At 40.0% G+C, this 20,794-nt stretch overlaps 1 long non-coding RNA gene across 3 annotated transcripts in view; it reads right to left on the bottom strand.

Moving 5' to 3' along the window:
- The window catches only part of LOC106028988 (uncharacterized), a 59,261-nt gene that overhangs the window by 37,030 nt on the left and 1,437 nt on the right, over positions 1 to 20,794 (bottom strand). The window contains exon 2 of one of the 3 annotated variants that reach the window (XR_010049313.1): positions 8,826 to 8,895. The exons of the other annotated variants lie outside the window; for them this stretch is intronic. This is a non-coding gene — a long non-coding RNA (uncharacterized LOC106028988). The remainder of the gene's footprint in view (positions 1 to 8,825; positions 8,896 to 20,794) is intronic. 3 annotated transcript variants of the gene reach the window in all.

The following is a 20,794-nucleotide window of genomic DNA, read 5'->3' as shown; positions in this document are numbered from 1 at the left end:
GATGCAATTTCCAAAAGAGAAACAATTTAAAATTCAATCAAAAGTATTTTTCTAAAAACGAGGAATGGCTAATAAATATATGAAAAAATGAACACATTCCCAAGGGATAGTAGGTTGAACTACCCATTAGATAGCTTATACCACTGGTACAAACATCTAATCACTTTTATTGGTCTTTTTACTAATAAAATTAATAAATAAAAATGGACTGAGAATGCTTGTATTTGGATAATCAATGCCCTGCTGGGCATAGTGGTGTACTTCTGTAATCCTAGCATTCAGGAGGCTGAGGCAGTGGGATCACTGCAAATTAACAGGCCAGCCTGCGCTACATAGGAGACCCTGTCTGAAAAAAAAAAAAAAAAAAAAAAAAAGGAAAAATGGTATTGCAAATTGTTTATCAATAATTCTCTAAAATTTAACAGGAAAAGTATCCCATTGCTAGTAACAGACATTTACAACTGCTATACCACAATTAAAGTTTTTATACCATTTGTTTTCCTTAACGAACTAGAATATGACATCTGCTGAATCTGCCTTTTGCATTATTGTAATCAAAGACCCTCTGAGAATTGGTACAGGCTGCTGGATGAGGACATTGTTCTTGACCACTGGTAGTTCAAACTGGTGGGAATAATCAAATCAGAGATACCCAACACTGTGAATGAACTGTAGCCTCATCCTGAAATTCAAATGAAATGTAAAACAAAAAATTTTTTTTAAAAAGTAGCCTGGCTAAAAAAATAAAATAAAATAAAATTACAAAGTAGCGTGGCTAAAAAAAAACAAAAAATTAAAATGAGAGCTGGATGTGGTGGCTCACACCTGTAATCCCAGAATTTGGGAGGTTGAGACAGAAGGATCACCCTGAGTTTGAGGCCATCGTGGGCTACACAGTTCAAGAACAGGTTAGTGACACCCTGTCTCAAAAAAACTTTTAAAAATATGTATTATGTATAGGTACAAAGTCTTATGATGAAAGTGATCAATATATATGACAAAAAGTTCTGGCCCTGTTCGGTCACTTCAGTGATTTAGCAAACTGTCTCAAAAACTTAAAAAGCTGAGTTTGGTGATACACGCCTATAACCCCAGCACTCAAAGAGGCTGAAGCAGGAGGAGCACTGAATGCAAGGCCAGACTACACTATAGGTCCCTGATTCAGACAGGTGAACTCACCAGGTAGCCCAAACTGGCCTCAAATTTAGAGATCCTGCCTCAGTCTACCAAGGGCTAGGATTATAGGTGTATGCCACCAAGCTGACTTCATTTTCAAAAATTCTTTTCCCCACTCTGTAGATAGTACTGCTATGTCTTCAAGTACACTTATTTATTCAGTATCTGTTGTATTGCAAGGAAAATGATTCAATACAGGACACATAATTAGTATTATTTTATAATAGTCACAGAGAGTCAAACACACAAAGTGCAGGAAATGTTTTCACACAGCAAAGACCCCAAAGAATCCAGCTGAGGGCCCAGGTCCCACAGCAACATTCCATGTGAGTCCAGCTCAAGATTTAGAGCCCATGGGCTGGGGATTTAGCTCAGCAGCATAAGCACCTAATTTGCTACCAGGCAGTTGTGAGTTCGATCCCTGGTGCCGGTAAAAAAGAAACAAAACAACAAAAAAAAAAAAATTGAAAAAAAAAAAGATTTAGAGCCCATGACAATGCCCCCGCAAGAAGTCCAACTGGAGGTCTAGAGCTCACAATGACTCATGCACTGATTTCACAGATCTGCCCTGGGAAGGCCAAAAGGTCAGCGGTGGAAGCTAGAAACTCGGTGCCAACAGGACGAAGTATCTATGCCAATAGGCTGAGGGTTCTGCAACGGAGCCAAGAAGCGATGCTCAAAGTAAGGACCAGAGCTTCCCCAAAAAGTACCACAGCCATCCTCAGCGACAATGAGGGGTCCAGAGCTCCTCCAAGGAGAACAGCTGAGCTCACATCAGGAAGCCAACTTGGCAAGCTTCCCTAGGAAATTGAACAGCACACGTCTTTCCCGCTGAGCTAGGAAGTCATGTTCAAAGTAAGGACCACAGCTCCCCCAAAGTGAACCTCTGAGGATGAGAGATGAAAACAGCTAAGCTCCTATCAGGAAAGAAGATCAACCAGCTCCTCCAGGAGAACCAACACCACCTTTTCTGCTCGTTTTCTTTTTTATGTTGGCAACAATCATTGGGTGGGCATCCACACTCAGTACCACACTGATTCGTTCAGCTGTTATTACAGGTTGACCACAAGTTATCAATACACTACAATAATCTTCCCTTAATCCCATCTAATCATCTAACATTTTTTAATCTCAGCTTCATTTTTTCATCTTCATTTTTCAGTACTGGTGACGGAACCCAAGGCTTCAGGCATGCCACTGAACTACTTACTTAGTCCTTTTTATTTTGAGTCTCTCAAAATTTCCCAGGCTGACCTTGAATTTGTGATCTTCCTGCCTCAGGTTTCTGAGTATCTGGGATTATAAGCATGCACCACCACATCTGGCTTGTACTTTTTATTAGAACATACATAGATAGATTCATGTAAGTGACACATATCCTTATATTCTATGTCCCTATTTTGTATTTTCACCTTTTCTCTAGCTTCTTGAACACGTACAATAAAATGATAGTGTTTTATATCCTTATCTACAAATTCTGTGGGTGCAATAGTTTGGATGTTCTGCTAGGGCAAATTTATTTTGAGGCCTTATGTCAAAATAAAAACTTTGTCTTTTTGGTGTAACCAGACTGTAGCACTCTGATTAGATACTGTCTCCCTAACCTGGGATCCACAAGGTGCTTCCAAGAGACAAAGACAAGATCATAATTTTCACTTTGCATCCTTCTCAACTGTCCAGTGTTTAAAAACACCTGGTATAGTCTTTCCAACTTCTGATTACAGCAGAGGAAATGTTCTGTAACAGTTTACTTCATGACTGGAAGCAGAAAAGTTAACTTCACTGTTTTTTGTTGTTGTTGTTGTTGGTACCGGGGATCAAACTCACGGCTGCCTACTTGCAAGACAGGCGCTTATGCCGCTGAGCTAAATCCCCAGCCCCAACCTCACTGTTTTAAGCTTGCTTGCTTTAGGTCACAAACAGACTTGATTCGTCTTCAAAAATTTACCGTTTTTTTTTTTTATGAGCTTTGACATAAGATTTCATTTAGTAGCTTGGGCAGTCCAGGTTGACTGGCCTCAAACTCATCCCAAGTGCTAGAGTTACAAGTATGCACCACCACACCTGGCCCTACTAGTTCCCTTCAACAGAAAAGGTATTAGAGATCAGTGCTAAAATGTTCATATGATTTGATTTTTATTTCTTTTCCCCTAAAAAATTCTTCATTGTTAGTTAACCTATTATTGATTTACCTTATCTTATCCTGCCATATAAAATATATGTTAAAACGCAATATTAACATTATTTCAAATAATTAGCAAAGCATAAAAAAATTTAGGCTTTCATTGCCCAGGATTTTTTTTTTTTTTTGTACCTGGAATTGAACTTATGCTTGCCAGGCAGGTTGTGCCACTGAACTAAATAGCCAACCCCTCACTGCCCAGTTTTTATAATTCTTTTGTAGAAAAAATTTTTTCTGAGACAAGGCCTTGCCATGTAGTTTAGGTTGGCCTTGAATTCACTACATAGCACAAGCTGGCCTCAAAAGCAAATCATCCTGCCTCAGCCTCCTGAGTACTGGGACTATAGGGGTGCACCACCATCCCTATAGTTCCAGCCCCTGACTTCCTCTAATTTTTTTTTTTTTGTATTTTTCCTTTTTATCAGTACTGGGGATCGAACTCACGACTGCCTGCTTGCAAGGCAGGTGCTTATGCCACTGTGCTAAATCCCTAGCCCCATAGTAGATCTTGAATTTAGTAGTATTTATTGATATGCAGAGAAATTTTTTAACTTGTTCAAAATCCCTGCTTTTGGGGCTGGGGATTTAGCTCAGCAGCATAAGCACCTGCCTTGCAAGCAGGCGGTCGTGAGTTCGATCCCCGGTACCAATAAAAATTTTAAAAAATCTCTGCTTTTGGTTTGCTTTTGTTTGTTTGTTGAGACAAGGTCTCCTAATGTAGTTAAAGCTGGCCTTAAACTAACTATGTAGCCCATGCTGGCCTCAAATTCATGGCAATCTTCCTGCCTTAGCCTCCCTAGTACTGGAATTATAGGTGTGTGCCACCATGCCCAGCTGAAAAATCCTTTCTTTGTTGCTTTTTGTGCCGGGGGTTGAACTCACAACCTTGCGCTTGCCAGGCAGGTGCTTATGCCACAGAGTTAAATCCCTGGCTGAAAAATTCATTTTCTAATAACACTTTCAGAGCCTCCTAATTTTGCCATAGCTTCTGAATTTGGCTCATTGTTCCATTACAGGGATAAGAAGCTACCACCACCACTAGGTGCGGTGACACATACTTATAATCCCAGCTACTCAACAGACTGAGATAGAATTGCAATTTTTTTTTTCTTTTGGTACCAGGATTGAACTCCACAACCTCACACTTGCCAGGCAGGCACTGTGCTACTGAGATATATCCCTGGCCCAGGATTGCAATTTTGAGGCCATTGTCGACAATTTCGTTAGACCCTGTCTCAAAATAAAATATAGGTCAGTAGTATAGCATTTGTCCAGCATGATGAAGCCCTGGTATTAGAGACAGCTAAATTTGGTAGAAATATTTCAGACAGTCAGATAGGGCTGGGAACTCTTAAGGGAACCAGTGCAGAAGCTGAAAACACATGGCAACTGTGTCTGGAGGAGACTTTGAAGAAGATTAAAGTCACATGGCCAGATTTACATACTTCCCTAAGGAATAAATGGAAATTTGAGATTATTGGTAATGCCCTTTTGGGATTTCCCATATAAATAAACCATTATCTCATTAGGGAGTGGGCTATCTTCCTCCACCCACTAAGACTAAGACTGTAGATTATCGATTAATGTTAATGATATCCCTGTACACTTGATATGTGACCTGTTTCCCTTTGAATCAATATTACCTATGTGACTAAACTTGTAATCCTATTGGTTGATATAATTTTATCTCATGTACCCACCTCATGATTTTGCTCTATAAAACTTCCTTTGAGAAGTGGGCTAGCTGGCAACCCCTTGGAGACACCTCATGACTCTCAATTCCTGTGAAGATGTTCTCTAATAAATTTTCCTACTCTTAACCTCCACTGTTCGTTAGAATTCTTTGACTTTGGAAAACACAAACTTGCCATATTGGACTTCTATCCCTGGTACAAAAAAAAAGGACATATTGAACTTCTAGCAGGTTGAGATTACATTTATCTCCCTTATATCACTTGGGGTTCCTATATCATTTGGAGACCCCATTGAGATCATTGGAAACAAGTGTTTGCTTTTGTTTCATGGATTGTATATTGTGACTCATTTAGGTAATCAAAAATTGTCATGGCTGTCAATTGCTTATTCCTTGATTTGGGAAAGCACCAGTGTCTTGGTTACTTTTTCTTGTTACTGAGACAAAACACTTGATGCCTAAAATAAAGGAATAAAAGATTTATTTACAGTTTGTGGACGTTTAAGGCCATAATCAGCTGGCCCCATGTCAGGGTGGCATGGCACCAGAGCAACACTTCAAGGCAGCAGCCAGTAAAAGCAGCCAGAGCAAAAAAGAGGGAGAACAAGCCTATTTTCCCTTACATTGTAAGCAGAGTACTCCCCCTACCCTCAGGGCAGGTATAGCACTCATACCACCTCTGTGCCCTCTAGTACAAACTGAGGATATTTACAAAGTAAGGATCCTGGCTCATTTGCTGAGTCTCTTAGTAAAACCTCTCAAGTTGACACGATGTGTCAACTATAACAATCCACCCCTTGTCAATTTGGCAACCATATATATATATATAATTTTTTTTTTGGTCTTTTTGATACAGGGTCTGGCTATGCAGTTCAGGCTGGCCTTGAACTCACTTTGTAGCCCAGGCTGGTCTCGAACTTGCAAGGATCCTCCTGCTTCAGCCTCCCGAGTGCTGGGATTATAGGCGTGAGCTACCACACCCAGTTAGATATATATATATTTTTTTTAACTTTTTATCAGTACCAGGGATCGAACTCACAACCGCCTGCTTGCAAGGCAGGTGCTTATGCCGCTGAGCTAAATCCCCAGCCCCTAGATATATTTCTTTAAAATAGGTCTCCAGTACAAAAGCATGGTTATTATCATTTCACAATTTGAACATTATAACACAGGTTTAACAATACTTAAGAACCAACATTAAGTCTATTAACATTTCATTACAATCATAACATTTTGCCTCTGCCCCTCCAAAGACTCATATACATCCTTTTATGCAAAGGTATTTAGTCCAGTTGCAAGAGTTGTCAAAGTCCTAATAGTTTCAGCATTGCTGAAAAGTTTAAGAACCAAGACAAGCTCTTAGCTGCATACCCCTGTACAAATGAAAACAAAGTTAAACACTTCCAATATGCAATGGCACAAGATTAACATTTTCATTCCAAGTTACAAACAAGAGGGTACAAAGACAAAAGAATGTCCAAAATCCAACAGCGCAAACATTAAATCCTGTAGTTGCAAATCCAGCAGCCAAGCAATCTATGGCAAATTGTGAGCTCCAAAGGGCTTGAGTAGTTACACTCCAGGGCACTTCTGGTGATTGTAACTCCCACAGCTTCTCTCTTAGGCCCACTTTGCTCCCCTTCTTGCAGCTTGCCCTAAACAATCCATGTTCCTGGCTTTTCCAAACTTCCAGGGATAGCTATCTCTTCACTTGCTCCTTTTTGATTATGCCTATAAATCTAGTTGCCTCCTAGGGAGAGATATTTTATGTCTGCTAAATACTGTAATATACATGCACCCAGGTCAGGTATGCTGCCTTTCCCTCATGGAGACAAAAATAAATCCTGAAATATCGACAACTAAAATAGTACAGCAATAAAAGCTGGTCCAGTACAAATACATCTCAAAGATCCTACTAGTTTTCCTCACCATATAAAATACCTATGGATTGAAGTTAAAAAAGGACCATTGCTTATGATTGACAATTTAACTGTACGTGGTTTACTCACATCTTGTAACAGCTCTTGCAACACTCCAATCTTGGGAGTTTAAAAAAAAAAAAAACCCAATGGAGAATGGAAGTTGATATAGGACCTTATATTGATAAATAAGGCACAAGTGCTAATCTACCTGTTCGTACTCACCTGTACACTCTCCTTTCTCAGATCCTAGAAGATGCCGGTTGGTTTTCAGTGTTAGATTTAAAAGATGCCTTCTTTTTACTCATTTACATACAGATTCCCAATTTTGTGTTGTCTTTGAAAATCCGCTCAACCAAACTTTTTAACTGACTTGGACTTTGCTTCCTCAAGATTTCAGAGATAGGCCTTGTCTTTTGAACAAGTGCTTTTCCATGACTAAGCATGTTTTGAATTTTCTGTCACAGTTCTTGCCTTATGTTGATAATATACTGTTATGTGCTACTCAGAAGAGCTCTTAGCCAAGAGCTCTTAGCCAAGGCACCTGTGTTCTGCTAAATTTTCCAGCATATAATGGTTATAAGGTCTCTGCCCCTTATAGCCACTTTGTAGCCTTGAGGTAGAGTACTTGGGCTTTATCATATCAAAGAGAATCTGAAGGCTGAGGGAAGACAGAATTAAACCAATACTTTCCAAGACCCTAAAACAGATAAAAGGATTCCTAAGAATTACAAGCTTTTGTAGATTTTGGATAGCAGAATATGGCAAGATTGGCAAACCATCTGTCAACTTATAAAGGAAGCCTAAAGGCAGATATTCATTTTCACATGAGAATCTGATTACCAAACTGCATTCCAGAAGCTCAAACAAGCACTTCTAAACGCCCCAGCACCGAACCTACTAACAGGACACCATTTCTATCTGTATGTTGATGAAAGGCGGGGCATGGCTTTGAGAGTGCTCACTGGAGGAGCAGCTCAATAGCCTGTAGGGTATCTGAGTCATGAATTGGATATTGCAGTAAAGGGATGGCCTTCATGCCTCAGAGCTGGGGCTGCTGTAGCTCTCTTGGCACCAGAAGCAAGCTGACTTTAGGCCCAAAGATCTCATTGTAGATATACAACGTAGCAGGTCTTCTTTCTTTCTTTTTTTTTTTTTTAATTTTTTTATTTTAAAGAGAATAAAACAAAAGAAAACAGAATAAAGCAAATCAGAACAGAACACTGCAAGCATCACAGGACTTCACAACAAGAAAATAGGACATCAACAGTGGCTACCATACCGTCTCTTGTTTTCTTTGAAATAGTTGACCATACTATCTACTCACTATATTATCTATGATATCAACTATATCATACTATATCTTTGAAATAGTTGACAATAATATCAAACATAACAAAATAGTATAGAACCAATAACAATAATGAAAGCATTACAGGACTTCAAAACCAGGTAACGGGAAATGAATAATGGCTACTATACTATCTCATTTTCCTCAAAAAACTTGTCCATAGCATCACATATAATAAAATCAAATAGGGGCTGGGAATTTAGCTCAGCAGCATAAGCGCCTACCTTGCAAGCAGGCAGTCGTGAGTTCGATCCCTGGTACCGATAAAAATGAAAATGACAAAAATAAAAAAATAAAATAAAATAAAATAAAACAACAGGACAGAACCAATCAAAACAAAACAATAAAAGCAGGAGAGGACTTCAAAATAAGATTATAGGAAATCAGCAATGGCTACTATAATGTCTTGTTTTCTTCAAAATAGCTGTTCATATCATCACATAATAAAATCAAACAAGTAATTCTTCATACATATGCAGCCAGAGAAGAATTGTTAAGACATACCTCTTTACTGCCCCTGATTTGATCTCTTCTGTGATGATAGTTCCTTCAAGTAAAATGCGAGCCCCGCCCCCTAAAAAAAGCAGGGTATGCAGTATTGACTCTACATCAGAAATTTGAAAGTTCCTCACTTACCTCTAGAACTAGTGCCCATCTAGCAGGACACATACTTATGACAAGAGCTTTACAACTCAGTGAAGGAGAGAAAGTCAATATTTATACTAATTATGATCACATGTAGTGAACTGTAACAACAGGATAATTTAGTAGGAAGGCCTCCTTATGTAGGAATGAAGAAATCACTTTTATTCTCATTGGCCTAATTCTACTAAATATTGGGGTGGATACCCCTCAGCAGTGTATACACATCATAACTTTACAGCTAAAGACTGTAACAGACTGGTTTAATCACCCTGGTATTAATGGAAAACCTCCACTGGAATCAATTTGTGACCCTCATTGCTCCCTAGATGGATAGGGAGATGCCTGTTTGGATTTTTATGGTTACAAAGCAGAAGTGTCAAAAGTAATGACAAATCTGCAAACTTACACCATCTATGATATTGATGGTTTAGAATTGTGTTTCACTGGTATGATAATTTGGATTCTATATTCCTTCCTTAGGATTAGAGGATGTCATGCAACACTCTGAGGCCTTGACTAAATATACTCAAGGGCCCTTAAATGACACCTTGACTGGTCTCTCTCCTACATGAAGAAGTAAAATTAATGAGACAAGTCATCCTTCAAAATTGGTTGGCATTAGATATCTTAGCAGCACAAGGGGGTACCTGCGCAATTGTAAAAGCCAAATGTTGTTTGTATGTTCCTGATCCTTCTGCTAGTAAATCGATGGCTGTTTAAAATATTAAATGACAGGCTGATGCCATATCACATCCCAAAATTTCATGGATTTTCTCCTTACCCTACAGTGTGGTAGATTATTATCAGCTCTTCCTGGTAGAAACATTTATTGATTGCATTTATAATATTATTTGGCTCATGCATACTTAATAGTTTCATTGCCCTGGTCTCCATACACCTACATAAGATGAAAACATTAGATGTCTATCAAGGGCCTTTAGACAGAACCTCTGAAGAAAATCTCCGCCTGCCAATCACAACTATTACCCCCTTCAGCCAGAATGGTCTTTGCCTCTTACTCTGTCAAGGCAGTTAAGGGTATCTTTTTTTTTTAACTTTTTATCGGTACCGGGGATTGTACTCACGATCGCCTGCTTGCAAGGCAGATGCTTATGCCACTGAGCTAAATCTCCAGCCCCAGTTAAGAATATCTTTCAGGAATATTATAGACAACTAAATTAGGCAGCCAAATAGGGCAAGACCCTCAAGGAAGTGCAGAGAATGACAAGACATCAAGGCCTGAGGTAGCATCTAAAGATTAAAATCACAATAATTTAGATTTATATACTTCCCTAAGAGATAAACATGGAAATTTGAGATTGTTGGTAACACCATTTTGAGATTTCCCATACACATAAACTATTATTTTATTAGGGATAGGCCACCCTCCCCCACCCACCCAGACTAAGAATATAAATCATCAATCAAGGTTAATGATATCATCCATGTACACTTGCTATGTCACCTGCTTCCCATTGGATCAATATTACCTAAGCAACTATACTTGTAATCTTGTTGATCATAAGTGATCACAATTTTGCCTCATGTAGTACCCACCTCATGATTTTGCTCTATACAACTTTCTTTCAGAAGTGGTCTGGTTATCAATCCACTTGGGACCCCTCCTGAGTCTCAGGAGCTATTCCTATTCCCCATTCCTGCTGAGCATGGTGGCACACAAGGCAAGATCACTGAGTTTGAGGCCTGCAAAGGTTACACAGAGTTCAAGGCCAGTCTGAACTACATAGTGAGACTCTGTCTCAAAACAATAGCAAACCTATCCTCCATTCCTTTTCCCCAATAAATTTTCCCACTCTTAACCTCCATTCTTCAACTTTGGGGAACATGAACTCTATGTATCAGACATCTAGCAGAGTAGAAGTTATATTTATTTCACCATATCATGTGGAGGTCGTATAAAACTGGCAGATTAAAGAAATAACACCAAAGGAATACAACAAACGAAGTACATTATTTCATGGACTCTGCAATTTATTTTTATTTTGTGTAGTGCCAGGAATAAAACTCTGGATCTTGATCATGCTAAGCAGTCAATCTCCCACTGAACTACCTACTTAGTCCCTACAAAGTAGGGTTTTTTGTTTTTGATCTTTTTTTTTTTTTTTTTTTTGCTTTTTCATTTTTATCGGTACCGGGGATCAAACTCACGACTGCCTGCTTGCAAGGCAGGTGCTTATGCCGCTGAGCTAAATCCCCAGCCCCTTTGATCTTTTTTTGAGACGGGGTCTCCCTATGCAGTTCAGGCTGGCCTTTAGCTCACTTTGTAACCCAGGCTGGTCTTGAACTTGCAATGATCCTCCCACCTCAGCCTCCAGAGTGCTAGGATTACAGGTTGAGCTACCACACCCGGCTCCTAAACAGTTTTTGTTTTTGTTTGTCTTTTTTTTAATTGGTACTGGGGATCAAACTCACGACCACACACTTGCAAGGCAGGCTCATATGAAGCTGAGATAAATCCCCAGCCCTCCTAAGTAGTTTTTAACTAATTTGTCCCCAGAACTTTCCCACTGAGATACCCAGCCCTTGTTTTGATTTTTGTTTTTCATCTTATAGTTTTTGTTTTTGTTTCATTTGATTTTGTTTTTGAGACAGGGTTTTACTGTGTAGTTCGAACTGGTCTTGAACTATGTAGTCCAGACTGACCTCAAACGCATGGAAATCCTCCTGCCTCAGTCTCCCTAGTGCTGGGCCACGATGCCCACTTTCTTAGTTACTTTCATGTTAGTTATCTTATCCAAGGGGCTCCCCCCCACATCTTTTATCCTCTCCTAACTCATCTCTTGCAAGACTTATTGCAAGACTTATTCTGTTAGTCTGTTCAACAAGAGAGAAATAAAAGGAGTAAAGATAGGAAAAGAAGGAAGTTAAATTATCATTATTTGCAGATGACATGATACTCAACATAGAAGAGACCCCCAAAACTCCACTGTTGGTTCATTTTTCTTTGCAACAACTTCTCTTGTTTCAAACATGATAAAATTTATTTCCTCACTGTTGTTGTTTTATGTTTGTTTTTTGAGACAGGATCTTATCATATAGTCCAGGCTAGTCATGTGTGTGTGTGAGAGAGAGACAGCAACAGAGACAGAGAGACAGAGAGAGAGAGACAGACAGACAGAGAGACAGAGAGTTCAGCTGTGTGATTCAGACTGCCTTTGAACTCACTATTCAGAATGTCCTTGAACTCATTATTCAGACTGTCCTTGAACTCACTATGTAGCCCAGGCTGGCCTCAAACCCCATCCACTGTGATCCTCCTAAACGCTGGGATTATAGGTATGTACTACCAGGCACAACAAAACTTCTTTATTTCTATGAGTCAGGGTCTTGCTGCATATTACCCCAGGATGGCCTTGAATTTGTAATCCTCCTGCTTTAACCTCTGGAGTACTAGGATTACAGGTGTGCATCACCACACCTAGTTTCAACCCCTATTTCTAAAACCACAAATCAGGCATGATGGCACATGCCTGTAATCCCAACACTCATGAGGCTAAAGCAGGAGGGTTTCCCTGAATTCAAAACTATTTTGGGCTACATAAACAAACTGAAGGGCAGCCTGCACTAAATAGCAAAACCCTGTCTCAAACAAAACCCCAAATAAATAAAAACAACCCACAGCACGCCCTTGTAATCCCAGACCCTGCTTTATTTTTTTTCTTTTTATGGGTACCGAGGATCAAACTCACGACTGCCTGCTTGCAAGGCAGGCGCTTATGCCGCTGAGCTACATTCCCAGCCCCCAGACCCTGCTTTTAAAAAAAAAAAAAAAAAAAGCTTTTTTTTTTTTTTTTTTTCTTTTTCATCAGTACCGGGGATCCAACTTAAGACTGCCTGCTTGCAAGGCAGGCGCTTATGCTGCTGAGCTAAATCCCCAGCCCCAAAAGCACATTTTTTATCTTTGACCACACAGTCAAAATTTTTGGCCCCTCTCCTATTCAATACTTTATATACACTATTAAATTTTCTCTTTCTATTCCTCCATCCTCCATTGCCCTTTTCAGAGTTAGGTAATGGTATCACATTTCAATCAATCTTCCATTCTAGAAACTTTTCTCTTCTTCTTTGTAACTGATCTTCAAGGTCAGAGACATCAAACTTGTGGATGAAGCCAGGTGTGATGGTTCACACCAGTAATCCCAGCATTTGGGATGATGAAGCAAAGAATCTCTGTAAATTCAGCCCAGCCTGGCCTCCCACTATAGGTAATTCTTCTGCCTCAGCCTCTCAAGTGCTGGAATTACATTGTGACAAAAAAAAAAAAAAAAGTTTTCGTGTTCCAGGCTCCAGTGTGACACTATTGGGAAGTAGTGGAAACTTTATATGGGGCCTAGATAGAGGAAGTCAGGTCATTTGGAAAATTTCTCTTAAGTAGATAATAATGGGACTCCAGACCCTTCCTCTGTTTTGCTTTCAGGCCAATATGAACAGCTTTATTCCGTGACACACTGCCTGCTATTATTAGCTTTATCTGAGACCTAGACCAATGGGGTCAAGTAACTATCAACAGAAATGTCTGCAACTGCAAGCCAAAATTTTTCTTCCTTTAAATTGATGCTTCGCAAATATTTTGCCACAGTGTAGGAATGTTGTATATTATGCTATCTTAGGAATGTAATTCTTGCCATGATGTGGGTGGGCAACTTTCTTGAGTGTGAGGATGGGTGTCATCTTTGTTTCCCAGTGCTGGTGAACAGAATCTTTTCAAAATTGTTGATTATATTTTGTCATCTAAAGTTGAGAAAGACTACAGACTGACCAGCTATGGTAAGTATATACAAGAGATTAGAATTTTTTTTTTCTTGCCAAGACCTTTAGATCCAAAGGAAATTAGAATTTAAGGAGTCACAGAAGTGGAGAAAAACTTACTCAGAATGTTGTTTTGAGACAGTGTCTGAGTAGTTATTACATAGTCTTACTAAGTATTAAATAAAAGCCCTGGGGCTTGGGATTTAGCTCAGCAGCATAAGCGCTTGCCTTGCAAGCAGGCAGTTGTGAGGTGAGTTCTATCCCTGGTACCGATAAAAACCAAAAAAAATAAATAAAAGCCCCTAACATCTGGAGTATAAGGTAACTCAGTCTTTGCTTGCCACGTGTGAGGCTGTCAATTAAAACCCAAACATCAGACACATACACACAGAACTGTTTTATTTTGGGTTTTGTTGAGACAGGGTTTTGCTGTGTTCAGGCTAGACTTGAATTCACTATACAGCCCAGACTGGCCTCAAATTTGGAGCAATCCTCCTACCTAAGTCTCCCGAGTACTGGGATTACAGATGTGTGCTGCTATCCCAGGCTTATCCTTTTGCATCAGTCTCTTGAGTGATAGGATTATGGATATAAGGGGCTGGGGATTTAAGCTCAGCGGCATAAGCATCTGCCTTGCAAGCAGGCAATCGTGAGTTCGATCTCTGGTACCGATAAAAACGAAAAAGACCAAAAAAGGATTATGGATATAAACCACTATGCTCAGCTCAGAGATGTTTTGTTTTTTTGTACTGGGGATCAAACTTACAATCTTGTGCTTGCCAGGCAGGCACTTGTGCTGCTAACTAAATCCCTGGCCCTGTTTTTGTTTTTGCTGGGGATTGAACTCACAGCCTTGTGCTTGCCAGGCAGGCACTTATGCCACTGAGCTAAATCACTGGCGTGTTTTTTGTTTTTGAGGCAGGGTCTCACTATGCAGTTCAGGCTGGCCTTGAATTCACTTGGTAGCTGAGGCTGGCCTCGAACTCACAGCGATCTTTTTGCCCTAGCCTACTGAGTACTGGGATTATAGGCATGTACTACCATGCCTAGTCTGAGCTGTTCTTTGAGGACAGCTACGCTAACCACTATACCACCAATGCCTCTGTAGAACTGTTCTTTGAAAAGAAAAAACAAAAACCTCAGTTCCACTAAAATACTTATAGCAAAAGCAAAACAAAAACAAAAAGGCAAGTAATCTGTTGTCTATAAAGTTAAAGTCCTTGAAGAGGTATATAGGGCCCTTTACCTTCCGTCTTTTATACTGTCTCCTAAACTTCAGCTACAATGAACTTTAAACTCTTCCTGAAAGTACCACTGACTCTTTTATATAAGCTATACCTACTGCCAGGAAATTTTTTTTTTTTTAATCGGTACAGGGGATTGAACTCATCACCGCCTGCTTGCAAGGCAGGTACTTATGCCGCTGAGCTAAATCCCCAGCCCCAGGAAATTTTTCTAAAACCTGCTTCTCACTACTGGCTGGAGAAAATTTTTATTCAGCCTTTGACATTTGGCTCAATTTCTGCTTTCCCAAGATTTCCTTACATCCTTAGGTTGCTGTTTTTACAGTGTTTATACCTTTAAAGTAGTACTCTAATTTTTTTTTTTTTTGTAGTATTGAACTCAGGAGTCTTTACTGGCTACACTCCCTGGCCTTCATTCTTGCCCTTTTTTTACTCCCTTCTTTTCCTGTTTTCTTCTTTTTCTTTGAGACGATGTCTCCCTAAATTAATGTTTCCCAGCCTCAGTTTGAATTTGTAATCTTCCTACTTCAGACTCCCAAAATCCACCACCACACCTGCTCCATTTATTTTTAGTATTAGTTGTTGTAGTACATAATGATTATATTCATCCTAGGAAGTTGGTACATCTACATAATACACCTTAATTTTTTACTTTTTCTTTCTCTTTCCTCTCAACTTCTATCATTTTTTTTTTCTTTCATTGGTACTAGGCATCGAACTCACGACCATGCGCTTGCAAGGCAGGCGCTTATGCTGCTGAGCTAAATCCCCAGCGTAACTTCTATCATTTTTTTTTTAAAACAGGGTCTCCTCAGGCATAATGGTGCACTCCTATAATCCCAGTACTGGGGAGGCTGAGGACGGAGGTTCCTTGCAAGTTCCAGACCAGCCTGGGCTAGCATCAATCTTTCTTTTTTTTTTTTTTTTTTTTTTTTTTTTTTATTTAAGGAGAAAAGAAAAAAAAAAGCAGGGAAAGGGTACAAGTTATACAGATTTACAGAAAAAAAATGAACAGTAGGAAATCACTAGTTAATGGATTACATATTGTCATCTTAGAAATAATTGTTCAAGTCACAAAATTAAAGCTTGTAAAGTGGACATTCCATCAATGATACTGCAAACAGTTCTGTTCATTGATCCAATAAAACTCTGTGATATCATTTTCTATCTTATACACTTAAATATACATGCAGTTATATAGTTTGGAGCACTTTCTTTTCCTCTCTTTTGTACCATGACTATTACACATTTTGGGTTTCATTGCTCCCACGGTTCTTATTACTTTTTTGGAAGAGAGTAAAACCAAATGTGACATAAGAGAACAGACTCGGTCAAGTCAAAAGGGTGGACATAATAGATAATGTAAAAACATAATACAAGGTGATCAACAATGGTTACCATAATGCCTCCCGCTATCTCTAATAGAATTGCCTATATCATCAGTTATAATAAAATTGAACAAAACAGTAAAGAACGAAACCAACAAAACCAAAACATTGGAGACATTATGGGTCTTCAAAAGTAGATAATAGTCAACGAGAATGGGCGTTATAATGAATCTCACTATCTTCACAGCTGTTGCTTAAACTTTCGAACCTGGTACTATCAAGCAAAACAGAATAGGGGAACATCAGTTAAAAACCAGATGGTGAGACTAATACAGGGCTTTAAATCAAGGTAACGAAAAGTCAAAGTGGGTTACTATAATATATCCTGCTATTTTTTTCCTTTAATTAAAAGGATAAAGATAAAAAATAATGGAGTGGAGATTGAGATAAAAGAGGGCATAACAATGAAACAGCGCAGATCAAAACATAACCATTTAAGCAGAATAGTGTTTCACCACCAGATAATCCTAACCTAAAAGTAGTTACCATATTGTCTCTTTCTTTGAAATCCTTGAGTACAACTTCGGTTCAAAACAATGTAAAACCATTCAAGAGAATGACAGCATTACAGAGTATTTAGAATCGACTAACAGAAAATGAACAATGGTTTCTGTATAATCTCCTTGTCTTTAAAAGGTTTTTGCTTATACTATCGTACATAATAAAATCCAATAAGATACAGCCTATTTAGACCATTGGAGACAGAAGGACAAAAGCTAGATGAGACTTCAAAACAAGATGATACTAAATCAGTATTACCTATTAAGATGTCATTTTCTCCAAAATAGCTGTTCCTATCATCCAATCTTCTCTGCCTCATTTCTGTTGAGCTCTTTTTCTGTCAGTAGCTGTCAGTTTGTCTTCTTCATTTTGTTCTCTGCTCCATTCGTTGTGGCCTCTCTGCTATTATTTCTGGATTCTTTGTATTTTTCTTTTTTTAGAATATCCTGCAAAACTCTCTTTAGAGTTGAATTGGTGGTTGCAAATTCCCCCAGTTCCTCTTTATCCTGGAAGCACCTTGTTTTTCCATCAATTTCCAGGGACAGTTGTGCAGGATATCTCAATCTTGGCTGGAGATTATTATCTTTCAAAGCTTGAATTATTTCCCCCCACGCTCTTCGTGATTTGATGGTTTGTGCAGAGAAATCTGCTGTAATTCTGATGGGTGTTCTCTTGTAAGTGATCTGCTTCTTGTCTCTGACGGCTTTTAATATTCTGTTCTTGTATTGGATTTCTGGAATTTTTATTATTATATGCCTGGGTGTTGCTCTGTTTGGGTTGTAGGTAGCTGGGGTCCTGTATGCCTCATACATCTGAGTATCTTTACCTTTTGCTAAATTAGGAAAATTCTCCTGGATTATTTCTGTGAGTAGCTTTTGTAGTTCACTTGTTTGTGTCCCTACTTCTTCTTTTATGTTCTTAATCCTTAAGTTATGGATCCTCTTATCATCTTCTTGTCTTTGTATTATTGCTGTTTGTTTCTTTGTTATTTTTAAGAAGTTTTTCATTTCATTCTCCCATATTACAAGTCTGCCCTCCAGTTCAGATAGTCTGTCCTTAGTTTCTTTCAAGCTGTTATGCCAGTCTTCTATAGACTTCTTAGTATCTTGGTAGTGCCTTTGAACCTGCTTCACGTATTCTATGCTTTCTCTGTTTTCTCCATCAAACAATTCTCCCCTTTTTTTCTGTTCTTCCATTCCACCACCTGTTTTTTCTTGGGTGGTACTTAGCATTTCTCTAACTATTCTGCCTACTTCTAGCTTCAGGTCGTTGATAACTTCATTCCTGAATTGGTCTATGAGGCTCTCTATATGGTGCCTTATGTATATTGGTGCGGTGTCTGCTATTGCCTGTTTCTCAGAATTGGGGGCCGAGGAGCCTTTCTTGTTGCTGCCTTTTCCCATGCTGCCTCTTCTTCTCTGTTCCTTATATATGCAAGCTTATATAAGAGGCCCAGCTTCTCTCCCAGTCAGCCACAGCCTGATCGAATTGCGCCAGTTAGGTGTTCCCACTCACCGCTGCGCACCAGGGAGTTACGGACCAGGCAGCCTACACATCTCCCCTCCCGGCCACTGTCAGGCTCTGGGATCTGGGTTGGGACAGTCTACCAGGTCCGCCGGCAGCGTCACGCAGGCCAGGCACTTTTCACCAATCCCGCCTGAGAGGGGGATGTGTGGCTGGAGTCGCCACAGCGCCCTGCTCCCGCAGGACTGCTTGGGCCCAGAAAGTCCTCTGCTGGAGTCAAACTGTGGTAGAGTGTCAGTTTCTCTCACTCACCTCACCACAAGTCAGTGCACGCCTCCCTGCCGTTCGCAGATTGCCGTTCTCAGAGCTTCTGTGTGTCTCTCTCCTTGCCGAGCCACTGTAGAGGCAGCCAGCCGCCACGCGGCAGGAAACCCAAATCGCGGCTTACAATGGTGCGGGGTCCAGCCTCCACACCGAGGCTTTTCTCTTCATGTTTTAGCACCAGGACTGCATTCCAAGTTGGTTTCTCTCAGCCCAGTTCGTTCCTGAGTCAGCAGAGCATATCTCCACCTGCTTATGTCTCCTTAGTCCGCACCATTCCTGGCTTCTGAGCTGAGTCTTTCAGAGAGCCTCCAGTAGTTGCTGTTATCTGTCCGCCATGTTCTCCCGGAAGTCTAGCATCAATCTTTCAAGATAAAAGTCTACGTAGCTCAAACTGGCATTTGAACTCACTATGTGGCCCAGGCTGGTCTCAAACTCCTGACAATTCTCTTGCCTCATCCTCTCAAGTGCTGAGATTACAGGCATGTGCTACTACACCTGGCTTTTTTTTACTGAACTCATGATCCTTGTGCCTCAGCCTCCTGAGTGCTAGGATTATAGGTTTGTACTACCAATACCAGTTTCATTTTGTATATTGTTACCAAGGCAATATTTTGAGAAGTGTTACTATAATTAAAAAAAAAAAAAAAAAAAAAAACTTCAGTAGCTTCCTACCAGAGATGTAAGATGAACACAAACTGATATTGAGTGCCACCATTATTTGTGAATTTTTTTGGTCTCATCAAGTATCTTTCTACGTACACTGACACTGCATTGATTTTTTTTTTTTTTTTTTTTTTTTTTGGTACTGGGGATTAAGCAACCTCACGCTTCTCAGGCAAGCGCTTAAGTCACAGAGCTACTGGTTCACTTCTATATGCCTTAGCTAATGCGGATTATATTAAAATGATAGCTTTAGGTTAAGGCTTGATCTTAAAGGGTGTACTACCCCATCAAATTTGTTTGTTCTTGACCTTTTGCTTTGTTTTCTTCTTTTTGCCTGGTACTAGGGACTGAACCCAGGACCCTTCCACTAAATAGCACTTTTCTTATACTTTGAGAAGACTGTTAAAAATAAATAAATCGCCAAGTTGTGCTGCATCTTTGTTTCTTTTATTTTTGGACAGTATTGCTATGTAGTTTGGATTGTCACTGACTTACTACACAATCAGTGTGGTCTTGAATTTAAAACATTCACTTGCCTTAGCCTCCTAGTAGGCTACCATGCAGAATTTGGACTCCAATTTGGGATTCCTTCTGCTTTAGCTTCCCAGATGGTAGGATTTCAGGTGTGTCCATCATACCTGGGATTTTTTTATTTATTTTTGTCTAGGCTGGCCTTGAATTTAAAATCTTCCTGTCATCTTCTGAGTTTCGGATTACTGGCAAATATCACCAAAAATTATTTCTCTACAGTTAGGATTTCCTAGGCCATACTGGTAAACTAAGGCCTGCAGATACAATCTAACTTGCCAAACTGTTAGCTCTTGTACGACAAATTATGGTTTTTACATGTTTCGATTTAACTGAAAAAAAAAATGCACAGTATGTTTTTTTGTCTTGTTCCAGGGACTGAATTCAAGGCCTTCTCTCTGAGCTACAATCCCCTGCCCTTTTTGAATTTTGTGACAGGGTCTCACTGGGTCAAAGCATGGGTTTGAATCGTCTCTTCTGCTGTACCCTACGGTGCTAGGGTTACAGGTGTGCGCCACCACCCAGGCTTCACTTCCTCTTCTGCAGTACCCATACCTGTCTTGCACAACACTGACATTAAACACCTTATAATACTATGACGCCCCAAACGCTTTTTCTAACCCTTTCCTTAGGTCTCCCTATTCTAAATAAATGTTCTAAAAAAAAAAAATGTCTTCCCTTCCTCCATCACTGTCTTTGGCAAGCACTGCCTCCCCTCGGTCGGTGCCCTGCTAGACTTCTGCCCAGCGGGCAGCGCACAGCCCCTTGTCTGAGACGGCGAGGTACAGCGCATGGCGGACTATCGTATCACCGGGGTCCTGGGACGCCGAGCTCTCCTCTCCTCAGCTTTCCGGGCGCACCTTCAGCGCTAACGTCCCAAAGTCCGAGCAGAAGCCGCTCCCAAGCGCAAGCGTCCCTGCGCGGCCCCGGACTCGGGCTGCGGTCC

This window comes from Cavia porcellus, unplaced genomic scaffold (assembly GCF_034190915.1).
Source record: "Cavia porcellus strain 051 isolate PalLab524CR breed Dunkin Hartley unplaced genomic scaffold, mCavPor4.1 scaffold_8, whole genome shotgun sequence".
In the NCBI taxonomy this organism is placed as follows: domain Eukaryota; kingdom Metazoa; phylum Chordata; class Mammalia; order Rodentia; family Caviidae; genus Cavia; species Cavia porcellus.
This window is presented reverse-complemented; position numbering and strand designations above follow the sequence as displayed.